This window comes from Protopterus annectens, chromosome 2.part0 (assembly GCF_019279795.1).
Source record: "Protopterus annectens isolate FY-2018-M chromosome 2.part0, PAN1.0, whole genome shotgun sequence".
Taxonomy (NCBI): domain Eukaryota; kingdom Metazoa; phylum Chordata; order Ceratodontiformes; family Protopteridae; genus Protopterus; species Protopterus annectens.
This window is the reverse complement of record NC_056728.1, coordinates 239,559,739-239,572,786: the sequence shown is the minus strand read 5'-3', so window position 1 is coordinate 239,572,786 and position 13,048 is coordinate 239,559,739. Positions and strand designations below refer to the sequence as shown.

At 48.8% G+C, this 13,048-nt stretch overlaps 1 protein-coding gene across 3 annotated transcripts in view; it reads right to left on the bottom strand.

Annotated features, from left to right (window-relative positions):
• The window catches only part of LOC122793043 (sentrin-specific protease 2-like), a 1,342,091-nt gene that overhangs the window by 386,318 nt on the left and 942,725 nt on the right, over positions 1-13,048 (bottom strand). The gene's annotated exons all lie outside the window — the stretch shown is intronic.

Sequence of the window (13,048 nt, the reverse complement as noted above, 5' to 3'; positions counted from 1 at the left end):
GGACTGTGAACACCTGTATTTCAAACACATCTTGTGGTTGGGGAAGTTCGAATGAAATTCAAATCCTTGTTTGTGTGGAGATGGTGTGGAGCGAAAAATCCAACTCTCTGTTACTAATCTTTTAACGCCAATGCACCATGAGGAAATGCAAATTTCACCTGCAGTGACCTCATTCAAACACAGTATACATTTGCATTCAGAAGTGGTTGCAAAAGTGTCCATCACACTCAGCATTAGCACATCAGACCATACAAGGCTGCGGCCAATGTTGAAGGACAGCTACAAAGACTGGTGCCAAATGAAGGACAATAAGAGTGAGAAGTGACCATACATAAGGCAACACCACAAGAACTGCATAACGAAAGTGGGCAGGGATGGACATCAAAATCAGATGGAAGGGCAAATGATGAAAGGGGCAAACAAGTGTCAAGTTATTTTAGGAACAGTAGAGGAGGATGCGAAAGAGATTAGCAGAAGCATAAACAGGAAGATAACTACCATGGACAATGAAAAGACTAGGGGGCGGCAAGTTGAACAGTGGCATGAAACAGGAAGTGAAGGAGAGGAAAGAGTGTGCATGTGCACGTGAGTGCGTGTGTGTGTGTTTGGGGATACAGAAGAGAATGAAACCAGTACTGGACTACAGACTTACTAATATATGGGAGAATATGATCAAAGTGATACCAAAGTAGTAGGGGTGGAAGCAAGCTGAGATGCATGCAGGCATCAGAGTCATGTTAGGAGAGATGGATGAAGTTGTGACAAGCAGCATCAGGGAAGAGGCAGACAGATGCTATTAGAGGGAGCGGCTATAGCCCTCAGAAGTTGTGCTCTCTGCCAGCACATTGAGGTGAGATAGTATTAGGAGTACAATGGCAGCCTGTGAAACTGGATAAGGGAGAAAGGCTTCAGAGTTAGAAGGAAGAAGGAGAACTAGCATGGACACAAGTTATACAGAAGGGACAGGGTCAACTATCACTAAAGGGACATCAGTGCTTAATGCTGGGTTAGAAAGGTAAAACAAAGATGGACAGTGTGAAGGGAGCACCATGGGAGTAGAAAGCTGGGAGTAAGCATTGTAGCAGTAGATAGTAAGAAAAAAACAAGACATAGCATAGAAATAAAGCACAGCTAGGTAGTATTACTTTGAAATGCAAGGAATATGGGTAAAAGAATGCCGCAGTGGCAAGCAGTAATGCACTATACATATCACAGGAACGTGGGTCAGTGACAAAGTAGGGTAAAGAAGGTGCCTGACAGGGAATGAGAGAGATGGTAGATGTGGAGGTGGAGTAGCATAAAGAAGAGTTTTAAGGTTGAGATTAACAGAAGGAAAGTAACATCTTGAAGGGGACAAGGACGTGAGCAGGGTCAGAACAAAGGTTAATGCACTGAAGAAAGGTTAATCTTCTGGCAGCAAAGAGAGGAGAAAGGTGCCAGCTGGTATACTAATGCCAGACTGATGCATTGAATACTGGAATGAGGTAAAAGGAAGACGGAAACAATCCCAGGGGAATTAGTCTGGTAGGAGCAAACCAGGAGCTTTCCAACTCTAGGTTAAAGAGGAACTGGAAAATGATTGAGGTCTTGCTTCATGAATGGTTCAGACAGCTAATGCAGAACATTATTACAAAGGTTAGAATTTTGGAGGTGATCCTACAAATGCACTGGGATTGATGAAGTCAATGACCAAGCCACTGTGTGAGATTTAGAGTCAGGGGAGGGGGCAATACAAACATGAAGGTGTGCAACTCAAATTCAATCCATTATACTACGCTGGGGAAGGATGCAAAGCTGAGTGTTAGGAGACTAGCATAAAATAATAAGTTATGTACTCACCATAACGTTCCATCTGAGTAGGTAAACTTCATTTGTCAGCAACCTATGGGTCTTCGGATCCACATCAGATCCGAGCCGGCAGTTTCTAACAGCATAGATCCGAGCTCCAAGCTCCTCCCCCTACCCATAATCCCCTGCCAACCCTACCTGACCTCAGATCGAGTTTGCCCACAGCTAGATAAGCATACAAAAATCACCCGCAAAACTAGCTACATACCCTTGCCATAAGGAAGGTAACATCTCGAACATCCGAAGGTCAGGGGGACGGAGGGGGGGGGGGTCGGTTGCTGACAAATGAAGTTTACCTACTCAGATGGAACGTTATGGTGAGTATATAAAGTACAGTTTTGTACCTACCATAAATGTAGATGTCCGAGAGGAATGCATCTGCAGTCTTTACAAATGGGTTGTCCTGTCGTCAGGCAGCCCTTCGGTCGGCCGGATTCCAAAGTCTGGGTCTGGCTTCGGCTGGTGTCGCACTTCACCCGACGTCATTGCGGCAGTTTTCCGGGTATAAAGGCATCAGCCGACGCCATTTTCCTCAGTGTTTCTTGCCCCAGATGCCAGGTGCCCTCTTGGATGGCTAAATTTGGATAAATGCCAAAGTTTCCAAATAGTAGAGAGCAAACACATAAAATAAGCATGTATGTACATATATACAAACAAATACACCATAATAGATCCCCCCCAAGCTAGCTGAAGATTGGCAAATACCCTAGGAGTACCTCAGAGGGGAAGGAGGGTGGGTAATCCTGACTGCAGATGCATTCCTCTCGGACATCTACATTTATGGTAGGTACAAAACTGTACTATGTCCTTCAAGGATGCATCTGCAGTCTTTACAAATGGGTAGAATACCATAGCTAAACTAGGGGAGGAGGAAAAGAGAAGAGATTATGGTGTAGTTAGGATCCCTTGCAAAACAGCAGTGGCAAAACCAGCACGGGATCTAGAGTATAGAGGTAAGTTATAATGCTTGGCAAATGTATGCACGGAGGTCCAAGTAGCAGCCTCTATAATGTCCTTGGTAGCCACTCCTCGTAAGAAAGCTGTGGTAGTGGCTGTAGCCCTTGTGGAGTGAGGCCTGATGTTCTCTGGAGTTTTAATTCCATGGTAGGAGTAACAAAATCTAATGCAATTTCCTATCCATTTGGAGATTGTCTGTTTAGAAATTGGATTTCCTTCCTTTCCTGTTGCATATGCTACCAGAAGCTGGTCAGTTTTTCTATTGTTTTTTGTCCTGTCCAGGTAGTAGCGTAATTGTCTGTGTACATCCAAGGTATGTAAGAGCCTTTCTCCCCTGTTCTGTGGGTTGGGGAAGAATGTAGGAAGGTGGATAGCCTGATTTAAAGACACTCTGGATATCACCTTAGGCATAAATGTAGGATTTGTTCTCATGGACACTCTATCTTGATGGAAGATTAGGAAGGGTTGCACTGCCATTAATGCCTGTAGTTCAGAGACCCTTCTTGTTGAAGTTATTGCCAGCAGGAAAGCAGTCTTCCAGGATAAGTATTGTAATTCTGCTGTTGCTGCTGGTTCGAAAGGAGGAAGAGTCAGTTTTCTAACACAAAGTTCAAGTCCCATGCTGGCAATGGAGGTTTCCTGGGAGGTTTCACATTTTTAATTCCTCTCAGAAACTGTCTGAGCAGAGGATGCGAGAAGACATGAGGATCCAAGCTGTACTCTGCTGAAATAGCTGATGCATGTATCTTGATGGAAGAGTAGGACAGGCCTGAATGGAAGAGCTCCGCCAAATACTCCAGGATGTTGGCTATGTTCACCAGTGTCACCTCTTGCTCTTTTGCAGTACTCCAGATGAGATATCTTTTCCATTTTGCTGCATAATTCTTTCTTGTTGAAGGTCTATGAGCCTCCAGGATTATGTCTTTAACCCTTTGGGATAAATTTGGGTTAATTAGAAGTTATGTACTCACCATAACGTTCCATCTGAGTAGGTGTATTCATTTGTCTGCAACCTGTGGGTTATGGATCCGATATCGGATCCGAACCGGCATGGTTTTCCAGCTATGGATCCAAGCTCTCAGCTCCTCCCCTCACCCATAATGCCCTGCTCTACCCTCATGACCTCAGATCGAGTTTGCCAAAGCAACAATACCCTAAAAAGGGTAACAAAGAATATGCAGGAAACTGAAAGGCCAGGGGGATAGGAGGGCGGGATGGTTGCAGACAAATGAATACACCTACTCAGATGGAACGTTATGGTGAGTACATAACTTCTAAATCTGAAGTAGGATATTCATTTGTCTGCAACCTGTGGGACAGAGTCCCCAGCTACCTGAATCTTGGGCGGCCATCATGGAAGGATATTCCGGAGCACCGCGGAGCCAAAGGATGCTCTACCCCTAGATGCAAGATCCAACTTATAGTGGGAAATAAATGTATGAGATGAAGCCCACGTGGCTGCTGCACAAATATCATCTAGAGGAATCCTAGCCTTGAAGGCTGCCGAGGTAGATACTGACCGGGTTGAATGGGCATGAACACCCCGGTGCGGGCCTTCCTGACGCTTGATAAGCCAATAAAATGCACTGTGAAATCCAGCGGGACAGAGAAACTTTAGAGATTGGCTTGCCCAAATTGAATTTTGCAAAGGAAATAAACAGCTGGTCGGATTGCCTATGACCAGCTGTCCTGTTGAGGTAAAATCTAAGTTGCCTGTGAACATCTAGTGAATGTAGCTTATATTCACCTTTGTTTTCATATTTAGGGAAGAAAACAGGGAGGTTAATGGATTGATTGATGTTTGCTTCAGAAGCGATTTTAGGAAGGAAGGACGGGTTGGTCCTGAGGGAGACACGGTCCGGATGAAATACCAAGTAAGGAGGTTTAGCTGATAAAGCTTGAAGTTCAGAAACTCTCTTGGCTGATGTAATGGCTACCAAAAGGCTGTCTTGTAGGACAAGAATTTGAGATCCACCGTAGCCTTGGGCTCGAAAGGAGGAGCGGTCAAGGCCTGTAGGACCAAAGAAAGGTCCCAAGGAGGAACTGCTTGTTTTATAGGGGCCTGAGAAGAAAAGTACCTTTAAGAAATGTCTTACACAATTTGGCTGACATAAGAGGATTAGAATCTTGGCCAATGTGATAGTGAGAAATTGCCGCCAGTTGAACTTTGACTGTGGAACTGCTGGCACCATCGTTAAAGAGAGAGGTTAGAAAGTCAAGCACTACAGGAGAGGAACCGTGAAGGATTCAGGCCTTGCCGCCCGCCCACACAGAGAAACGCTTTCCATTTGCTTCGTAAACCTTTCTAGTGGATGGTTTATGAGCCGCCACCAAAATAGCCTTTACAGGTGAAGAAATACCGAGTCCTTATCAAGAGGGGAACTGGAGCAGCCAAGCGGTCAGCTTCAGGTTGTCCAGGTTCGGAGGAGGAATGCAGGATGGATGGGATATCAGATCCGGGATGGGATCTAGAATCCAAGGAGGATTCACCGAGTGAGACCTTAGGAAGGGGAACCAGATCTGTCGAGGCCAGAATGGAGCAATGAGAATCATTCTGCAACCCACCCGAGAGGCTTTCTGAAGAACTTGCAGCATCAGAGGCAAGGGTGGATAGGCATACAGAAGACCGGGTGGCCAAGCATGCACCAGAGCGTCTCTTGGGGTACCTCCGGGAGGAGGTATTAGAGCGAAAAACTGTCGCACTTGGTGTTTGAGGGAGAAGCAAAAGATCGCATGAAGGGTTCCCCACGTGCGAATATGCGTTCCGCTACTTGACAATTGAGAGACCACTCGTAAGGGGTCAGAATGGTGCGACTGAGCTTGTCCGCTAGGATGTTGGACCGACCGGAATGTGCGTTGCTATGAGAAAGCGATTGGTGGAGATTGCCCATTCCCAAACTCTCATGGCCTCTCGACAAAGAGGGTAAGACCTTGTTCCCCTTGCTTGTTGATGTACCAGACAACAGACATGTTGTCCGATTGAATCGCAATTGTTCCCAAGGGAAGAAAGTCCTGAAGTGCTAGCAACACTAAGAGCACTGCTCTCATCTCTAGAACAGTGATATGCAGTAAGGTCTCTGAATCGCTCCACGTGCCTTGGACTGTCCGGCCCAAGTGCCCCCACCCGAGGCGGAGGCGTCCGTGGTCACCGTGGCGAGAGGGGAGAAGCACAAAATGGGCGACCTTTGTGGAGATCCGGGAGTGGAGCCACCACAAGAGGGACCGCTTGCAAGCCTTGCTGATCGCTATGGGATGATGCATGGGGAGAGCAAGGTATGACCACTGTACTAAGAGCGTCCACTGTAGAATGCATATTGAGCCTGGCAAGAGGAAGAAGTGCTATAGCCAAGCCATGGACCCTAGAGCCCTCAGGACCAACTCCGCTGGAACAGAACTTGAATGGAGAATGGCCCGCACCTGGAGCTGCAGATTTAGAACTCTGTCCGCAGTGAGGAAGGCTCGTAAACTCCTTGTGTCTAGTCTGGCCCCTATGAAATCTAAGAGCTGTGTGGGCCAGGTTGGACTTCTTTGTATTTATTGTGATGCCCAGAAATGGAGCAAGATGGAGAAAGGAGTCTCGCCAAGAGAAGTAGATGCCTTGTTGGGGCGGTAAGAAGCCAGTCGTCCAGGTAGGGAAAGACCTGCACCCCTGAAGCCTCAGGTGGGCCGCTACCACTGCTAGTACTTTGGTGAACACCCTGGGGGCTGTGGTGAGACCAAAGGGAAGGACCCGGAACTGGTAGTGACTGGCTCCCAGCCGGAAGCGGAGAAACCTCCTGGAGCGCCAATCCATCAGGATGTGGTAGTACGTCCTTGAGATCTATCGAGCACATCCAGTGATTTTCTCCCAGAAGGGGGAGAATAGATTGCAGAGTGACCATTCGGAATTTTTCTTTGGGGACTGCCAGATTCAAGAGAGAGAGATCTAGGATTGGTCTTAGTTCCCCCGTCTTTTTTGGCACTAAAAGAATCTGGAGTAGAACCCTGATCCGATCTGGTCTGGGGAACGGGCTGGATGGCTCTTTTCTTTAGCAGATGGCCAATTTCTGCCAAAGCGCCTCCCGTTGACCGGGTGGGACGCCTGGGAGGGACTTCAATTTTGGAAGGTGAAGGAAAGGAATGCGATATCCCCTGGATATGATTTGGAGAACCCAGCGGTCCGATGTTATGGACTCCCATGCCGCTAGGTGCCCCGAACGCCCGACTGCCTCCAGAGTAGAGCAGTCGGGCAACCCTCAGGGTTGCTGCGGGCCGTTCAGAGAAAGGTTCCCTGGACCCGAAGTTTCTGGGAGCCCCTCTGCCTCTAGGGCGGCGTCCTCCCTGTCCTCCTCTGCCACGGAAGGACTGGTTGTCCGGAGCAGGCTGGGACTGCTGCGACTTCGAACCACATCTTCTTCTGACCCTTTTGGTTCCTAGAATAGGGCCTCTGGGGTGCAGAGAAGCGGATTCCGACGGCAGACAGCGTCTTCCGTCCTTCTCGCTCTGGGTCAATGTCTCCGAACGGTCTTGCCAAACAGAGCAGAACCATCAAAGGGGCGTTCGCAACGACGCCTTGAAGGGCTCAGAAAATCAGGACGGAGCCAGGCCTGACGTCTAGTGACCAGTCCTGTCCCGCAGCTCTAGCGGCGCCCTCCGTTGCATGGGAGAGTAGCCGCATAGAAGTATTCGTAACTGACCTAAGAGTGGCCATACGGGTGGAGTGCAGAACTCTGTCCTCCTCCGAAATGGACTCAGGGGATGCAGCGTATTCCTTAATAAGATCTCGCTGCATCCGAATAACATGTGCCAAATAGTTCAGCGCCTTACCGAGAAGGTCGCCGAACTGAACATCCGCTTCCCAAGCGGTCCATCATCCGAGACTCCTTGCTCGGTGGGTGGACTGAGGACTCTCCTGAGCTAGTTCCCTCTTTGTGGCCGCCGCCATCAACATGGCATCTACAGGAGGCCCCTTACTCCAATGGGTCCGGTCGGATGGCGGACTAAGGATCCTATCCGGTCTTTTGGGAATTGGCTCCACGGTGTCCGGTTCCTTCCACGCCCTGGTGGTAATAAGGTCCACCAGGGGTCGGCAGGGGACACCCAAGAGGTAGACGGGCCCGTTTCAAATGCCTCCAAGAACACGGACTCGTCTGAGGAAGACTTGGGGGCAGACCACCCCCCCCTTATACGGAGCATTTCCATGATGTCTCCAAAGGAGACATCCTCGGGGGGTGACCGTGGGGAGCCTTCCCTTCCTCCAAGTCCGTGTCTTCTGTGAGAGACTCGGGGAGTCAATGTGCCTCCTTTTGACGTATGCTTGCGAGGGCCTCCTCTGGGGGCTGTCAGAGGAGTCCTCAGCAGCAATTTGCTCCATAGGAGCAACTTGGGGCACAGAAACGGGCTGTCCCAGGGGCCGGATGGTGGAAGCCTGGCCCAGTGCAGAGGGAGCGGACGGAGCCGAAGCAAGTGCCGGGGTCCGGAGACCCTCAACAGAGCCCTCTCCACTACATCAAAGGCGAAGGGAGCCGACCTCGACCAAAGGATCCGACAATCGGCTCCCTCGGATCCGAAGAGTGGATCGGAGCCGGCGCCAAGCACTCGGATCCGAAGGACAGTGCGCCCGACACAGACGGCGCCGAAGGAGCACTGATCCCCGGATCCGGCTCGGATCCAGGCTCCGAGATCGGGTCCGACGCACTCGAGGGCAGGGTCGGGTCCGGTACCAAGTACTATCGGCTCCGACCTTCCCCGCCCGGCTGCTCGGCTCCAGCTGCTCAACCCGGATAGCGGGTCGGAGAAGGAGCAATAGGCTTAAAAGGGTGTTGAGCTCCCCGAGGGGAGGCAAGAGCACTCCCATCTGCATCTGGGCCTGGATGAACCTTCTCATCATCCGGTCCAGATCAGCATCAGAAAGGCTATGGGTAGATCTCGAAGAGGCTACCGAGGTAGGCCTGGAGTGCCTCCTCGATAGCCTCGACGGAGATCGGGTCTCCTCCTCCTCAGGGCCCGGTGAAAAGCACACAGGGGACCGTTGCCGAGAATGAGGAGACCGAACCGACGGAGCCGGGAGAAGCCGCTTGGCTGGCGGGCCGAAACAGAGGTCTCGGCCCGCCAGGTGCTTCTCCCTCCGGTCCTTTTTAGCAGCATCCCTCTCCTCTCCAGAAGCGGGAGTTTGAGTCCCAGGAGCAGGAGGGGGTGCCACAGGGGGAAACAACTGCAGCAGTAGTCCCCGAAGGAGCGGAGGCCGGAGCCGAGTCTGGCGGTAAAAGACCCGCCAAGACCAGCTTGGACCTCCGCTCCCTCAGTGCCCTGGGGTTGAACCCTGCACAAATGGAACAACCAGATGTGAGGTGTTCAACCCCGAGACACTTAACACACCGAGTGTGGCCATCAGCCGGTGAGAGCTTATGGCCACACCCGGAGCATTTCGAAAAGATAGATTTAGGCTGGTCAGCCATAATCTATAACACACTAAAAGTTACAGAAAGTAACTTAAAAACAAAAAGACACACAGGCCTACACACACACTCTACGCAACAGCGAGGGGAGGGAATAAAAATTACTTACTTTAACTCAAAATAAACTCAAAATACACTATAAGAAAGGGAAACCTAAACTTTCACACAAATTCACTCAAAAAACCAAAAAATTCTCTGATTTTAACAAGAAATAGAGTTCACTTAGCTGAGAGCTATGTACCCAAATCCAGTCACCAGCGCGGCAAACGAGATCTGAGGTCATGAGGGTAGAGCAGGGCATTATGGGTGAGGGGAGGAGCTGAGAGCTTGGATCCATAGCTGGAAAACCATGCCGGTTCGGATCCGATATCGGATCCATAACCCACAGGTTGCAGACAAATGAATATCCTACTTCAGATTTGCTGTTATGTAATGTTCCAGGCAGTTAGCTGCAGAGTTTTTAGGTTTGGATGCAGGATGTTGTAGTTGTTCTGTGTTAGCAGTAATGGGATCAGGGGCAGTGTCCATATTTGTTCCCGGGACATGCTCCTCAGCAGTGGGTACCAATGTTGTCTTGGCCAGTCTGGTGCTATCAGAATGATCCTCGGACGTTCCTCTTTGATTTTCAGAAGCACCTTGTGCATCAAAGGAAGTGGAGGGAAGGCGTATGCTGTCAGGCTTTTCCAACTGAAAGATAGGGAGTCCACCTTCCAAGCAAGAGGGTGGTAAGTCCTTGTGCAGAATTTCTTCAACTGATGATTGAATGGGGATGCAAACAAGTCTATTTGTGGTAATCCCCATTCTCTTGTGATGGTTTTGAAGATGTCCGGATGCAGCATCCATTCGTGGGCATCTGTTGTAGTTCTGCTTAATGTCTGCTAGAATGTTTTCCTTCCCTGGTACATAAATTGCCTGTAACTGAATGTTGTAGCTCAGAGCCACATCCCATAGGTCCAGTGCCAGCCGGCATAGAGGGTATGAGTGTGTGCCTCCCTGTTTGTTGATGTACCACATAACTGTGGTGTTGTCTGTCCTTATCATCAACTGGCCTTCTTGGAGAAATGGCCTGAATGCCTGGATTGCCAATTTCACTGCCATCATTTCTTTTAGATTTATGTGCAGATGTAGCTGGTCTTGAGTCCATAGGCCTTGAATGCACTTGTCCATCATGTGTGCCCCCAACCGAGGTCTGAGGCATCTGTTGTGATGGTTTGTCTTGGTTGACTTTTGCAGAAGGGTAATCCTGTGTTTGATTGGCAGGCCTGAGCCCACCATAGGAACTCTTGCTTCAAGCATGGGATCATTGGAATTTTGGTTTCTAGGCTGTGCTGGTGCTGGGACCACAAATTCTTTAGGTACCACTGCAGCTTTCTCATATGCAGCCTGGCATGAGGGACCAGTATTATGCAGGATGCCATGAAGCCTAGAGCTTGTAGCACTTTTCTTGCAGTTAAATGGTTCTGCTTTGTTAATGCCAAGAAGTAGAGAGGAAGTTGCTCTTTCTTTTCTGTAGTTAGAAATGCCATTTGTTTTGATGTGTCCAGTTCTGCACCCAGAAAGGTTATTCTTTGGGATGGAATCAGCCTTGACTTTTTTGTATTGACTGTATATCCCAGGGCTTGCAGCAGGTAGATGACTCTTTGTAAGTTTTCTGATAGTTTGTTTTTGTTGTCCGCTTGTATCAGGCAGTCGTCCAGGTAGGGATAGATTTGAATCTCCTGAAGTCTGCAATGAGCGATTACTGATGCCAGGCATTTTGTGAACACTCTGGGCGCAGTAGATAAGCCAAAGGGCAATGCTGAGAATTGATAATGCTCTGATCCTGCAAGAAATCTGAGGTATCTTCTGCAAATTGGTCTTATGGGGACGTGCAGGTATGCCTCCTTGAGATCTAGAGTTACCAGCCAAGACTCCTTGCCCAGCATGGGAATAAGCTGCTGTAGGGTCAGCATTTTGAATTTTGGAACAATGAGGAATGTGTTTAAAGCGGACAGATCTAGAATAGGCCTCCATTTGTTTTCTTTTCTTGGTACCAGGAAGAGTCTGGAGTAAAATCCTTCCTTGCTCCATAGATGGTACCTTCTCCACAGCTCTCATTTCTAATAATTGAGATATTTGTTTTAGAGCTTCTGTCCTTTGAGTAGGTGGTAGATTCGGCATTCCTCTCTTTCCTTGTAGAGTATGGAAGTGGAATCTGTAACCTTGGTCTATAGTTTGCAAAATCCATTTTTCTCTTGTAATGCAGTGCCAGTTTTTTGAAAATAAGGTTAGCTTTCCGCCTAAAGGTGCTTCTAGTTGTTCCCTGGTAGGCGGTGCCACCGCCAAGTCACTGTGATTGAGTTGTTGTAGTGGTGGTGGCTGTATCCGTGCCTCGTTGGTTGTTACCCTGCCACTGGCGACCCCTGTAGGCACCCCTGGATTGGTTTCTGCCTCTAGAGCGCCTATTCCTGCCTCTTTGTGCCTTAGAGGAGTCTGGAAAGGACCAATTCTTGGAGGGCCAGTTCCGGCTAAACCTTGGAGGTTGAACTTGCAAGAAGTCTTTCACTGTTTGCACAGATTTTGCTTTCTCTTCCATCTTTTTTAGTACCTGCTGTGCAGGAGAACCAAATAAATTGACCTTGTCCATAGGTGCATCCAAAAGCTTAGATTTGACATGGTCTGGTAATGCCTGTTCTTTCAACCATGCATGCCTCCTGATAACTGTGCCAGTCATGGCTGATCTAAAGGAAGCCTCCAGTGCATCATAGTCACATTTTAAAGAATGGTTACTAACCTGCTGTATGTTATGTACCATTTCTTGAACATACTTTTTATCTAAAGATTCTTCAGAGGTCAGCTTTTTAGTCAACTGGTCAAGCATAAACTCTTGATATTGAATCATATGAAATTGGCAGTTCAAAGCTCTAGCTGACAAAGTAGCAGAGGTGTAAACTTTTTTACCCCATCTCTCTAAGGACCTGGATTCCCTTTCAGAGGGGAGGGGGTTTTAGAGGAAGTAGCTGCTACAGATTTTGGACCCTGGGAGATAGTCTCTGGATCTGCAAAAGGAGCCTTATATAAGTGGTGATGAGTGTCCGGGACCCTGTAGTACCTATCGGGCTTAGCAGGAGCCGGAGGTAAAGTATCAGGAGCAGTGCAAGCATCATTAAATGCATCATCAACAACAGGAAGAACTGGAGGTATAGCTAAAGGCCTATGCTGTGGCAAATGTAGAAAGGTCCTAAGCCTTTTTCTAGAGTCTGAGAAATCTTGGCCCTGCCACTGAAATTGTTCCCTCATAGCATGCAAAGTTTCCCCAAAGGAAAATTCCTCAGGAGGAGAGGCTGAAGGGCTCCATGAATTAAAGAGATGAGATCCTCAGCCAAAGAAAGCATATGGGAACTGGTGCTGGGCCTGTGAGAGGGGGGCTTGACAGGCACAGGTTTTGATGCTTTGGCTGCTTTAGCCCTGGCAAAGGCCTTAATAGACATAGCTGGAGGAGGCCTAGCAGCTCCACGTGCAGGGGTAGAAATATCCAGGGGGATGGTGTCTGATAAATCCTGTGAAACCGCAACAGAAGGTTGGATTTCAGAAGCCGTTTCTACCAGGTTAGAAGAGGCCTCGGTAGAAGGCAAGTTATCGGCTGAAGAAAGAACCGCTTGCTCGGCTTCGGCCGAAACCGAGAGACTCGTGGTTTGCTTAACCGCGGTTTCGGCCGAAACCGCGGACCGCGAGTGTCGGTCCTTTTCTCTGCGTTTCTTGGTTATTTGCATAGTCGGAGGATCCGACGGCATAATGTAGGCAAAATCGGAGCCGAAAATCTGTTC